The sequence below is a fragment of the Miniopterus natalensis genome, chromosome 17 (assembly GCF_054644295.1).
Source record: "Miniopterus natalensis isolate mMinNat1 chromosome 17, mMinNat1.hap1, whole genome shotgun sequence".
Lineage (NCBI taxonomy): Eukaryota > Metazoa > Chordata > Mammalia > Chiroptera > Miniopteridae > Miniopterus > Miniopterus natalensis.
Genome location: NC_142097.1, coordinates 32,294,024 through 32,306,668, shown reverse-complemented (window position 1 = coordinate 32,306,668; position 12,645 = coordinate 32,294,024). Strand labels below are relative to the sequence as shown.

Below are 12,645 nucleotides of genomic sequence, written 5' to 3'. Positions count from 1 at the left end.
GGGTTCCAGTGTCTTGGGCCTTCTCGCCTGCTATACCCCTTCTTGCCCCCCTTGCCTTTCCCACCCTCGCCATCGCAAGGGATTGTGGGCTAGCCCGCCACCTGCCTTTCCCGCTCTCCATCGCGAGGGATTGTGGGCTAGCCCGCCACCTGTCTTTCCCGCCCTCGCCATCGCGAGGGATTGTGGGCTAGCGCACCACCTCTGGAGATCGCTCCGCGTCCAATCTCCGCACCCACCCACCAACGCCTTTCTGCGAGATCAGTTTGGAGCAAGCTGAATTCTGAGACCGTTAGTCCTTAACGTCCTGCCTAGCTTAAGAAGTACCCGGAAAAGTAAGCAAGTATTATCCCCATAGTGGGCTGGGCATGGGCTCCCGGTTCGGAGATGGAGTAGTGGGGCTACGCAAGAACTCCCGTTCTGGTAGAGTTGGGAAGAGACTGCTTCTAAAACGGGACTTGGAGGGACTTGAGAGGTTTACTAAGTCTGTCCTTGACTAGGTGAGTTATGGTTTCTTTCGGGCCAACATATGTTGGACACTTTAGCAAATCGTATATGTTTCAAATGCTCGCCACCGGTCCACGAGGCAAAAAAGGACACAGGAGCCGACAGCACCGTTTTCTTGAAGCCAAAATGAAAGCCTAGTGCCCTTCTGTCTACCACGAGCTACTTCGAAACTGTGAGCCCTTGCTGGGGTGAGGGTAGAATTCGAGAAGTGTTTGTCCCCTATTTGGTAGGGCAAAGAAAGTCTGGTAGGACTGATAAAAATGTATGTGTTTTTGCCAGTCAATACGTTGCTTAACCTCTAGTAGGATCCACATCTGGGCACACAGTGGGCATTTCATAAATGTTGTCCACAGGGAGGATTCATGCTTGTACTTGTAAAGCAGCCGGAGTCTTGGGGGAGAAGGGATGGTGTTAACATATTCAAGGAAAGCTCTTCAATTAGTTTGGTCAAATTCAGTGGGATCGGCAGTGTTTAGAATTTTGTTTCATTGGCATTGGAGAGTTAAACTAAAGCTATCTGTAGCTATACAATTATGTGTTATTTATATCTTATTGTGACCCTTGAGTTGCCTATAAACATCATCATTCTTAAGATTTTTTTATTTTTTATTTTATTTATTTTTTTTTTTATAATTTTTTAACATATCTTTATTGATTTCAGAGAGAGGAAAGGAGCTGGAGAGAGAGAGAGACAGAAACATCAGTGATGAGAGTCATTGATTAGCTGCAGCACACAACCCGGGCATGTGCCCTGACCAGGAATTGAACCCTGATCGCCTGGATCTTAGGTGGATGCTCAACCGCTGAGCCACGCCCAGCCAGGCCTTAAGATTTTTTAAAAAGCCTGTATTAATGAGGCTTTCAAACTGAGATCCAGGTTTATGAGGCCAGGCACCAGGAACTAATAAAGTTATAGGATTTATATGGAAGGTGCATCTTCCTTCCTATAGTGTTAGGTTTTCTCAAATAGGTATTTTTTTAGAGAGAGAGAAGGGTTGAATTATTTAATTGGTAAGCCACTTAAAATGTTTTCTATTGAATAAGTATTAATATATTGTAGAGTGAACTGAAAACATAAAAATACATTATAAGATAAACATAAGACTTTGAAGGAAGAGTCTGTTTAAACTGGACACTTCAGTAGTCTCCCAAAGCCTCCTACGTATATGTTTTTATTTTCATTTGTAATCAGGGTTACTTGTTGAAAAAGTTTGAGAGGCACTGTGATGGATATAAGCTTTGGAGTCATACAAATTTGGTTTTTATCACATCTCTAGAAATTACCAACTGTGAGACTTTCAGCAAGTTTACTCAGTTTTCTCACCTGCAAGTAGAAGATAATATTTCTACTTGTTGGAAAGATTGAATTAACAAATATGAAGTATTTGGCACAGAAAAGGTATATAATAAATCTTAGTAGATGCAGTTCATATCATATAGTCCCCTCTCCAACCCTATACTTTTTTCTCCCTCAATCTCAGACACCTCTGTATTCTCAGTTATTGTGTGTTAATCTTTAATAAGATTTTTAAAAACAGCATTATTTCTTACTGTTCTGGGTTTTTTGTTTTTTTTTAATCCTCACCCGAGGATATGTTTACTGATTCCAGAGAGAGGAGGGGTGGGGAGAGGGGGGGGGTGTGGGGGAGAGAGAGATGTGAGAGAAAAAATATCTATTGGTTGCCTCTCATCTGCGCCCCAACAAGAGACAGAACCCGCAACCTTTTGGTGCACGGGATGAAGCTCCAGTCAACTGAGTCACACCAGCCAGGGCATTTTTTCGTGTTTTAGAGATGTAAAACTGTGGCTATTTTATTTTGGCAGAAGAGTCATATAAAGTAGGAAGTTTGGAAAATAGGGTGGTTCTAGTGTGAATCTTGACGAGACAAAACAGTTAAAACTTGGAAACTCCAATTCCAATTTACAATGAAGGAGGATTGAGAAGACTGTGTGTGTGTGTGTGTGTGTGTGTGTATTAACCATTGCCGAAGACAGGATATACTCTTTTTGAAGAGTGTATTATGGTTCTAGGAGGGCTCAGGAGTTTCTTGTAGGATGGATTCTCTGATAGTTTTGCTCTAGATTTCATAGGCACCTGTGAAAAGCCGAAAGGATGACCTGTGTAGTGTTGAGCATGGAAGGTTTAAGAATATGTCAGAACATATTCTTGGGAGAAGAGACACTCATCATGAAGGTGGGTTTCTAATCCTGAGGGCTGTCATCACATTCCCGCTGTGCAGAGCTCTTTGACTTCTTCAAAAGTGAGGGGTCACAGGCTATGCGAACTTTTCCCTAGTTTTCTCAGTTCAAAATTAGAATTAGTGTTTGTGCAACTTGTCTTTCAAGTAAGGGTGATCATTTGCCACGTATTTGAAAGAGCATGTTTTGTACATGTCCCTGAAACTTTGAACTGATAACCTACTTTTTAGCAACACGTGGACTGGACTTTTAAATGTGATTTTGCCAAATTTCATCTTTTCAGACTTGCTTTTTCAGTTATGTAGATAGTGCCTTGATGACCTGTGCCAGACATCACAGTGATATCATTAGCTCCAAGCCCTTGAAGGAAAGAAGAAATTTTTATTGTTTATCTTTAAATCTGTGGAGTGTCTTTACCTTTATTTTATTTGAACAGCAGCACTAACGACTAGGAAATGGACTTGCTGAGATCATCAAAAGGGGTGTGGAATATGTAGATAAGCGCAGTGACTGCTGGTCATGCTTATACTAGACGTATATTTCCTAAGATTTTGGCAATATCTAGATATAGAAATTATTGCTTCACGGTAATTGTAGTTTGGAGACTCTATTCCAGAAGTAAGAGGGTCGATGGAATGAGTGATAAAAATGATCCTATTGTTAGAGTGATTTGACTCAGAGGGTTAAGTGCCAGGCAACTTCCCTAACTCATACTTACCTGGCAGGGGAGATACCATGATCAAGAAGGTGGTTTTCCCAGGGCGAGGCTTATCCATTGCACTCCGGGTGTGCTGACCCCTGCGATTTCCCCAAATGTGGGAAACTCGACTGCATAATTTGTGGTAGTGGGGGACTGCGTTCGCGCTCTCCCCTGTCTTAAAGTGTTTAAAAAAAGGTTTGTGAAGGGTTTTTTTTTTCTGTTTATGTCCTTGCCTTAGGGTATTACTTACTGTTTTTCACATGTAGATCTCAGTCAGTCCTTGTTATGAGTTTTGTAAGTAATTCTGGAGAGCAGAAGTTTTAATTGCAAGATTTGTCACTTTTGCAAAAAAGTTCTTTTACCTTTATTTTTTGTCTCAAGAGGTTATATGTAGAGAGGTTCTTTGGTCAGGACACATATAGGAGTCAACAAAATGAACACATAACTGAAACAGCACAGCTATGTTTCTTGCAAATCAATAAATGAGATTTTTAAAAAGAGGCTACATCTATATATTCTTTGTTTGTTCTCCCTTTCTCCACTTCACAGACAGCAATTTAGCATCTTCTCTAGGCTGTTATCTCTTCTGTCCTGTCCTTACATCTGTTAGGCCTGCCAGTGCTTCCTTCTTCCATTGTATCAGGGCCCTGAAAGGTTACATTAGGCTCACCTGGATAATTCAGGACAATCTTCCCATCTCAGATCCTTAATCACATTTGCAAGATCTCTTTTCCTACAGAGTAAGGTAATAATAGTCACAGGTTCCAGTGATTAGGACTTGGTTATTTTTGGTGGGCTATTACTCAGCCTGCCCTATCAACAAAACCCCATGATAGATTTGTCAGGAGCTATAGAATGATGTCACTAAAAGGTGCTTGGAGTATGTAAATGAGTGCAGTGTCTTGTTCACATTATACATACATTTCTGATTTTTGCAAATATTACAGTATCCAATATGTTATTGTCTGGCTTTTACTAAGATTTGGAGAAGTCCTTATTTTGTAAGTGGTGGTCTAGAACTTGCATGAAGAGAGTGACTGTATATGTTTAGTGTTTAGAATCTGAGAGTGAGGTGTCAGGCAACACCAGCAACACATACTTACCTGGCAGAGGAGAGACCATGGTCATGAAGGTGGTTTTCCCAGTGTGAAGCTCACCCATTGTACTCTTGGTGTGCTGGCCCCTGTGATTTCTCCAAATGTGGGGAACTCAACTACATAATTTGTGGCGGTGGGCACCTGCATTTCCGCTTTCCTCTGTTTTATTTTATGTTCAACAGTAATGTATTTTGGTGTGGGCAAGGGTTACAATATGCATGTTGATTCACCTATACCGAATTGCCTATCAGAGTAGGGTGTAATTGTTCTGTTCACCAGTAGAGGGCTGACTTCCCACCTCTCTAAGTTCTCTGCATCTTTTAAAAATTTTTATTTATTGATTTTTTGAAAGAAAAAGGGAGGAAGGAAGGGAGAGAGAGAAACATCATTAATGCATTCATTGGTTGATTCTTGTAAGTGTCCTGACTGGGTATTGAACCCACAATCTTGGTGTATAGGGACTCTGCTCTGACCAAATAAACTATCCAGCCATGGCTCATGTACAGGTTTTTGTGTGGACATATATATTTTCATATTTTTTTGCGTATATACTTAGGAGTGGAATTGCTGCATCATACAGTAGTTCTATGTTTAACTTTTTGAGAAACTGCCTGACTTTTCCAAGTGGTTGCATCATTTAACATTTCCACCAGTAGTGTATGAGGGTTTCAGTTTTTTCACATCCTCACCGTTTGTATTATCTGTCATTTTAATTCTAGCCATCCCACTGGGTGTGAAGTAGTATCTCATGGTGGTTTTGATTTGCATTTCCCTAATGACCAATGGTGTTAAGCATCTTTTTTTGTGCTCATTGGCTATTTGCCTATCTTCTTTGAAGAAAAATCTACCTAGATCTTTTGCCCATTTTTAAATATCAAATTGGGCTGTCTTTTTTATTGAGTTGTAATCATTCTTTATATTCTAGGTACAAATTCCTTATTAGATATATGATTTGATTTACAAATATTTTCTCCCATTCTGGGTTGTCACTTTATAGACAGAACCCTTTGAAGAACAAAGGTTTTTAATTTTGATGAGGTCAAATTTATCTAGGTTTTCCTTTGCCACTTTTGCTTTTGATGTCATATATAAGAAACTATTTCCTGAACTAAAGTTATGAAGACTTATGTATGTGTCTTCTGTGTTTTATAGTTGACTTCTAAATAAACTAGACATAGGAGAAAAAAAGGCAAAGGGAGTGACATCACAGGGCAAAGGGTGTGGATATGCAAATAAACACAGTGCATGCTCAGATCTTCAGGGATGCCAGTATTCTGAAGATGTCAGAAAAAAATTAGAAGCAATATTGATGCTCCTGTTTCTTGAAATATCTAATGATACTGAGTTAGGTCTGTGGATACTGGCTTTTGTAGTAACCCTGTATAAACAGTCTTGTGCAGGGAGGAGTCTGGAGGCTTACCAGCATAGGAGCTCATACTTGTCTGGGAGGGGGAGTACCATGATGATGCAGGTGGTTTTTCCTAGTTGAGGCTTAACTCACTATGGATGTGTTGACCCCTGTGATTTCTCTAAAGGTGGGAAAGTTAGTTGCTTTATTTTTGATAGTTGTATCTGGGTTGCCTGCATCTCACCATAATCACTGAAAAGATCACCACTATCTTGACAGTTGGGTGTGTTTTATTGGGAAATTATTGGAAGAATGATTTTTCTCTTTGTTAATATCTTTCTGCACTAGTAGGTTAGTTCAGTAATAAGTGAGACCTTTAAAAAAGAAAAGAAACTAAGATCAGAAGAAAAAAAAATTCATGTGGATTCCTTGGAGGACATCTGTCCATCGCAGAAGCTTGGGGACTAAGTTTTAGCAGGAGACAAAGCCTGAGCCGGGTGGGAGGTCTGACTGGATAGTTCATCCCCATTACGTACTCACTGCTAGAACACATCCAGAGGCCAGAGTCTTGTCGAGCAATGTGAACACTGAATTGCAGTCCAGATCTTGGATGCCAAAACCCTCACTCTTCGCAATACACCCCGCTAGCACGTAGCGTCAGCATTCTCGCTCGGACATCCTGCCCCTCCCCTCTTAGGAGGAAATGGCGCCCGTGCTCGCGCGGGCTGTTTGTGTCCAGGGACCGCCTGAGGCCGGCTAGTGATTAAACGGCTAGGTGTCGGTTTGCTCAAGGGGACTCCACACGGGGAGGCCAGAAGACCTTCAGCTACACAAATTTGGGAGATGGGGGGATTTCGGTCAGGAAACTAGCCTCGTAGACGTCACTTACGTCGCCCCGACTCGGGGTAGGAACCGACCTTCCCAGGCCTCTCGAGGGTGCGCTGCTGCAGGCTGCGACCCACGGGGTGCGCGTGAGGTAACGCAGTGACGTAACGCCGGGAGGTGGAGTATGTAGATGACACATGTAGGGCCGTTTGGAACCGCGTTCCCTGGGAAAATATGCATTGTATTCCGCTGGTACCAATACTGAGATATAGTACGAAAATCTGAGTTTTTGTTCGCTATTATGTAGATAAAGGCCACTTAGAGTCGGTTCAGGAGTGACCCGAATCTTACAGTGGTGTGTCCGGCAGCCGGTAGTGCCCGGGTCAAACTTAACTCATACTTACCTGGCAGAGGAGACACCATGATCATGAAGGTGGTTTTCCCAGGGTGAGGCTTGCCCATTGCACACTGGGTGTGCTGACCTCTGCGATTTCTCCAAATGTGGGAAACTCGACTGCATAATTTGTGGTAGTGGGGAATTGCGTTCGCGCTCTCCCCTGGTCTCTTGTGTGAAAAATAGATATTTATTGGCTTTTTTCCTTAAAACAGTGGTTATTTTAGGCTGGTGGAGCTGTGATAGACTTTTTCTTTACGTTGAGTGCTTTTTTGGATTATAACTTATTCGTAGAGAAGAAAAACTAAACACTTATTAACAATCTGGTGTAGGTATAAGTTAGAACACAGTCTGTTGGAACATGGAGTATTGGCAGGGTATCTATGATAAAAGACGGATTGGTAGGTGCGTTTAGTGCTGCCCTTCCTTAGGTATTCAGGAACTCTACAAATAGTTATTGTACTGGGTGTGGGGCTGTTTTCCTCTATATTGCCTTATTTGGGATCTTTGACTTTGTTGGTCACTGTAATTGTTTTATTCTGGGATACAATCACTGATAATATTTTCATTCCTGGAGGGTAAATTCAAGCGATGACAACTAAAATATGATAAAATCACAGTTTGAAGCTATGTCTATCTGATGCTAACCCTGCTTTCAAACTCTTTAAATACTATGCAAAATACCCCTATGGTGGATGTTCAGCTAGAATTTGGTCCCGTCATTATGAAGAAAAATAGTGTCTAGTATTGAAAGTATATAACCTGTGTCTCAAAATCAGTAACATAATTTTAATGCATTTTCTTCTAGTAATTCTCCTTAAGGATACATATTTTTACAAAATTGCAGTCATGGTATGCATACTATTTCATATCCCTTTTTTCCTGTTAACCTTAGATAACAATTTTTTTTTCATGTTGTTAACTGTTATATTACTATTATATTGGCTAAATGCTCCACTTCTCTATTACTTTGATATCTAGGGTTTGAGGGTGATTTTGTTTTTTTGCATTTGTAAGTAAACCTTTGATGGATACCCTTGTGCATAGGACATTGTCTTTCTGTAGAATTACTACCTTTAGGTCAAGTAAAAGAAATTTCTGGGTCAAAAAGTATGAACATTTTTTGGCAGTAGATGTATATAATTAGGGTTAAAACTTTTATTTTACTATACGTAATATAATCATGTTACAGAATATTTGGGGGGGAACATTAGTCCATAGTTCCGTATTGACACTAACATAATTATGTTAGTTTGCATTCTGGTATATTTCCTTTAAGTTTCTTAAACTTTGCCTTTTTAGAAATAGTTTTAATCATAGTATTCAATTTCATATGCTGCTCTTTGTTGCATGTAACATTATATAATTTAGTCTTCCCTCTCATTCTTAACTTGAAGTTCTTTTTATAATTAACTATGAATCATGAAATTAAAAAGAGATCTCCACTTTGAAAGATTAAAGGAATCAGGGAAAAGTAGTTGGTAAAGAATTTAAGAATATTTATATGTCACCTCTACTCCAAATAATTTAAGGCATTTCTTAAGATGCCTAAAACATTAAAATAACAGGGAAAACAACTAGAAATTACTCTTAAGAAATAATTATTTGTTATTTTTAAATTTTTTACTTATTGATTTGAGAGAGAAACATTGACTTGCTGCTCCATCTATTCATGCACTCATTGGGTGCTTCCTGTATGCACCTCAACCAGGGATTGAACCTGCAACCCTGGCACATTGGACAATGCTCGAACCAATGGAACTACCCGGCCAGGGCCGTTATTAATTATTCACAAAGATATATCTGCAAGTCTGTTCATTACAGAGATAGATAGATACATTGATAGATAGATGTAGAGATAGATATGATGGCAGTAAACTGAAAGCAGCAGAATAGTGATCATAAAAATTATGACAGTATATAATAAAATGAATGAAAAAAGTTATAAAACAGGTATGAAGTGTAACCCTATTAAAATATATATGTATAAAGAATTGAAATTATCACATATGATATCAAAGTATTAACAGTGGTAATTTTTTAGTGGGATTGTAATTATTTTAATTTAAATAAACACTTTTTGTCTTTTCCTAATCATCTGCATGGGAAATTTATCACTATTAATTAAAAATACCTCTCAGCCCTGTGGGGCGTGGCTCAGCAGTTGAGCATCAGTTGAGCGTGGGCCTAGGGTCCAGGAGATCGCCCTTAGATTCCCAGTCAGGGCACATGCCTGGTTGCGGACTCCATCCCCAGTCCGGGGTGGAGGCAGCCGATCAATGACTATCTCATCATTGATGTTTCTCTCTCTCTCCCTCTCCCTTCCTCTCTCTGAAATCAATAAAGATATATTAAAAAAATAAAATAAATAAAAATACCCTTCAAAAAAATAAAGCAAAGCTTTTTAAAAAATTGTGTGGCTAAGAGGGAAGTACCCTGAAGGGTTACAGAATATGCTACCCCAAAGCATGCCATTTTGACATAAGGATTATTTTTAGCTAAAAGCATTTGAAAAACACCAGATATATGAAGAGTGTTCTGACCTCCCTTTTTCTTCCTGAAAGCAGGAGATAAAGCTTCCACGTAAAGGATACTTTCTTTTGTTTGTTTTTAAAAATATATCTTTATTGATTTCAGAGAGAGGAAAGGGGAGAGATAGAAACATCAATGATGAGCGTCATTGATGGGCTGCTTCCTGCATGCCGCCAACTGGGGATTGAGCGTGCAAGCCGGGCATGTGCCCTGACCGGGAATCGAACCCTGATCGCCTGGATCCTAGGTCGATGCTCAACCACTGAGCCACGCCGGGCCGGGAGGATACTTTATACCAGAGAAAAATAAACATTCCCAGAGAAGGGGAGTCAAAGCCACAGAATTCTGTACAAACAGACCTTGTTAAAATGACTGATTTAGCCCGGCCGGCGTGCTCAGTGGTTGAGCATCCACCTGTGATCCAGAAATTGCCCTTCGATTTCCGTTCAGAGCACATGCCCGGGGTGTGGGCTTCCATCCCCAGTAGGGGGCGTGCAGGAGGCATCCGATCAATGACTCTCATTATTGATTTTTTATCTCGCTCCTTCTCCCTTCCTCTCTCTGACATCAATAAAGATATATGTGTATTAAAAAACAACTCCTATTTACCTTTAGCCGCGCCATATATGTTAGTTACTTTTTCAGTCTCCTCACTTTGTTGAACCTAATATGAAAGCATTCAGGTGTTGCCACTTATTTGGGTCTTCTTTTCTTATGAGGGCGCCTGTGTCAGGTAAACTTACATTAAATAAATGTGAATGCTTTTGTTGTGTTAAACTGTATCTGCCAAGTTTATTCTTAGGCCCAGCCAGAGACCCTAAAGGCAGAGGTTGTGCCCAGAGGGCCTACCCAAAAGGTTAGGAAAGACAATAGGTGTCATCTATTTTCGTTGTCTAAAAAGGGGGGAGGAGCACTCGGTTTTTTACCACATCCAGGCCGAATGCTGATTTCCTTTATGCCAAGTACTGCAGACTAGTCACAGTGAAGCCGACTTTGGGACCCCCATCTACACAGGGCACCTATCCAGAAGTGGAATGGCCCGGGTGGGTGTGGAGGGGCTTGAGGCTGCCTGTTACACATGCATTTTCTTAGTTCTCACAGAAACCTTGTTAGGTAGACCGGCATGTTACTCCCACTTTACAACCTGGGGAGATGGAGACTTACAGAAACTTGAGGGTATGACCTAGGCCCAGAGTGGAGCCGCGACCCAGCCCCGGCATAACCATTATACTATCTTCCCCTCTGTGGGCTGCAGACCTCTGCCACCCAAACTGGCCCTGCCTTGCAGCGCAGAACGCAGACTCATCATAACAGATCCACGCCAGAATCTGCACCCAGAAAGGCGAGGAATTGAAAATTATCCCCAGCCACGCCTGTGAACGATTGGCTTCTGGGTGGTCACCAGACCTAACTACAGCCAATTTATCAGCCTTAAGTATCAGAGTGACGTAAGTGACAAGAGGCGGGGATATGTAGATGAGCAGTGCGGTGACTGCTGGTTTGATGGTATTAACGGAGCAGAATTTCCTCTGGGTATCCAAAAGAATGTACCGTAGTCTCTGTCAAGTAAATAACACTGCAGTTTAGAACTGAAGGGCTAAAGAACTCGCAATATAATTAACCATGACTTAAAAGTGTGTTGAGGACCATGGTGACGTGCTAGGCAAACTGAACAACTCATACTTACCTGGCAGGGGAGATACCATGATCAAGAAGGTGGTTTTCCCAGGGCGAGGCTTATCCATTGCACTCCGGATGTGCTGACCCCTGCGATTTCCCCAAATGTGGGAAACTCGACTGCATAATTTGTGGTAGTGGGGGACTGCGTTCGCGCTCTCCCCTGTTAAGCTGGTATTGAAGAAAAAGAACTGAATTTTCTGAATGTGTTTTGAATTCCATTTGCTCAGTATGTTTACTGTAGGCTTTTTTTGTTGATATTCCCGTCCTGTAGACATTTTGTTGCAGTATAAGTTATTGTTCGCTGACTTGAGATAGAAATGTTAACCCAGTTGGTCGACTCTTATGTATGTTCCGGGGACCCTCCAACCAATTCAGCTATTTTGCCAAAGCCCTCGGTTAATTTTTACTCTAGGTGTGGAATAATGGTTGTTACATAGAGAGGAGGAAACCATTGAGTCTGAAGTAGTAATAGTAATATGTGCTTGTAGCTGAAACTCCCAGTGAGAACTGCCAGGTGTTGGTGAAGATCTGGAAAAACTGGAATTTCTGTGCACTGCTGGTGGGAATACAAAGCTGGTGCAACCACTATAGAAAATAGTATGGCAGTTCCTCAAAAATATTAAACATGGCTACGCTGGCGTGGTTCAGCAGTTGAGCATCGACCTAGGAGATCGGGGTTCTATTCCTGGTAAGGGCACATGCGGGGTTGCGGTCTTTGATCCCCGGTAGGGGGCGTGCAGGAGGCAGCTGATCAATGACTGTCTCATCATTGATGTTTCTTTCTTCCCCTCGCCCTTCCTCTCTCTGAAATCAATAAAGATATTTTTTCAATAAAAAGCTTCAGTTCATATTTAAACTAAAGAGTATTTTCTTAGTTACTATTGTTTGATTAAGAATGTTGTGATGTTATTGAATTACCAGGATGCTGCTTTTAGTCACTGATGTGGATATTAACAAATACCAAAGGAAATAAAGTTAAAATATTCAACTTAAGCATTTTCCACATTCTGTCAGTGGGTAAATTAAGAATGTGTTACTTCTCAGTAACCTAATGCCTCCTGGCTAGTGAACACCTACCAAATGTGTCAGCCTTCATGGCTTTTCCTTTTACTTCACCTCATATCACACCCTCTGTGTGTCTCATGTAGCACTTAGTTATGCCCTTGATGTGCATGCTTGTTGATTCATGTGGGTGTAATTCTTTTTTCATATCCACTCTATGGAGCACCAACATGGTACCACTTGTCTGCCCTGCTAAAATGAGCATTGTGATGGCAGTGATCCACTTTGAGGTGGCTTACACAGCACCTGTCACATTTGAGACGCACAGTAGGTGTGGCACAAACACGTGATTGTATTATGGTCA

The 12,645-nt window shown here is 41.1% G+C and overlaps 1 protein-coding gene and 4 non-coding genes across 5 annotated transcripts in view; all 5 read left to right on the top strand.

Annotated features, from left to right (window-relative positions):
• TEX14 (testis expressed 14, intercellular bridge forming factor) overlaps window positions 1-12,645 on the top strand; it is an 81,669-nt gene that overhangs the window by 13,025 nt on the left and 55,999 nt on the right. The gene's annotated exons all lie outside the window — the stretch shown is intronic.
• On the top strand, window positions 3,414-3,577 carry LOC148091282 (U1 spliceosomal RNA). Its single transcript, XR_015715959.1, has one exon. It is a non-coding gene; the product is annotated as a U1 spliceosomal RNA (small nuclear RNA).
• On the top strand, window positions 4,499-4,661 carry LOC148091281 (U1 spliceosomal RNA). The gene has a single exon (XR_015715924.1). It is a non-coding gene; the product is annotated as a U1 spliceosomal RNA (small nuclear RNA).
• LOC148091280 (U1 spliceosomal RNA) lies at window positions 7,070-7,233 on the top strand. The gene has a single exon (XR_015715968.1). It is a non-coding gene; the product is annotated as a U1 spliceosomal RNA (small nuclear RNA).
• Window positions 11,279-11,442, top strand: LOC148091279 (U1 spliceosomal RNA). Its single transcript, XR_015715918.1, has one exon. It is a non-coding gene; the product is annotated as a U1 spliceosomal RNA (small nuclear RNA).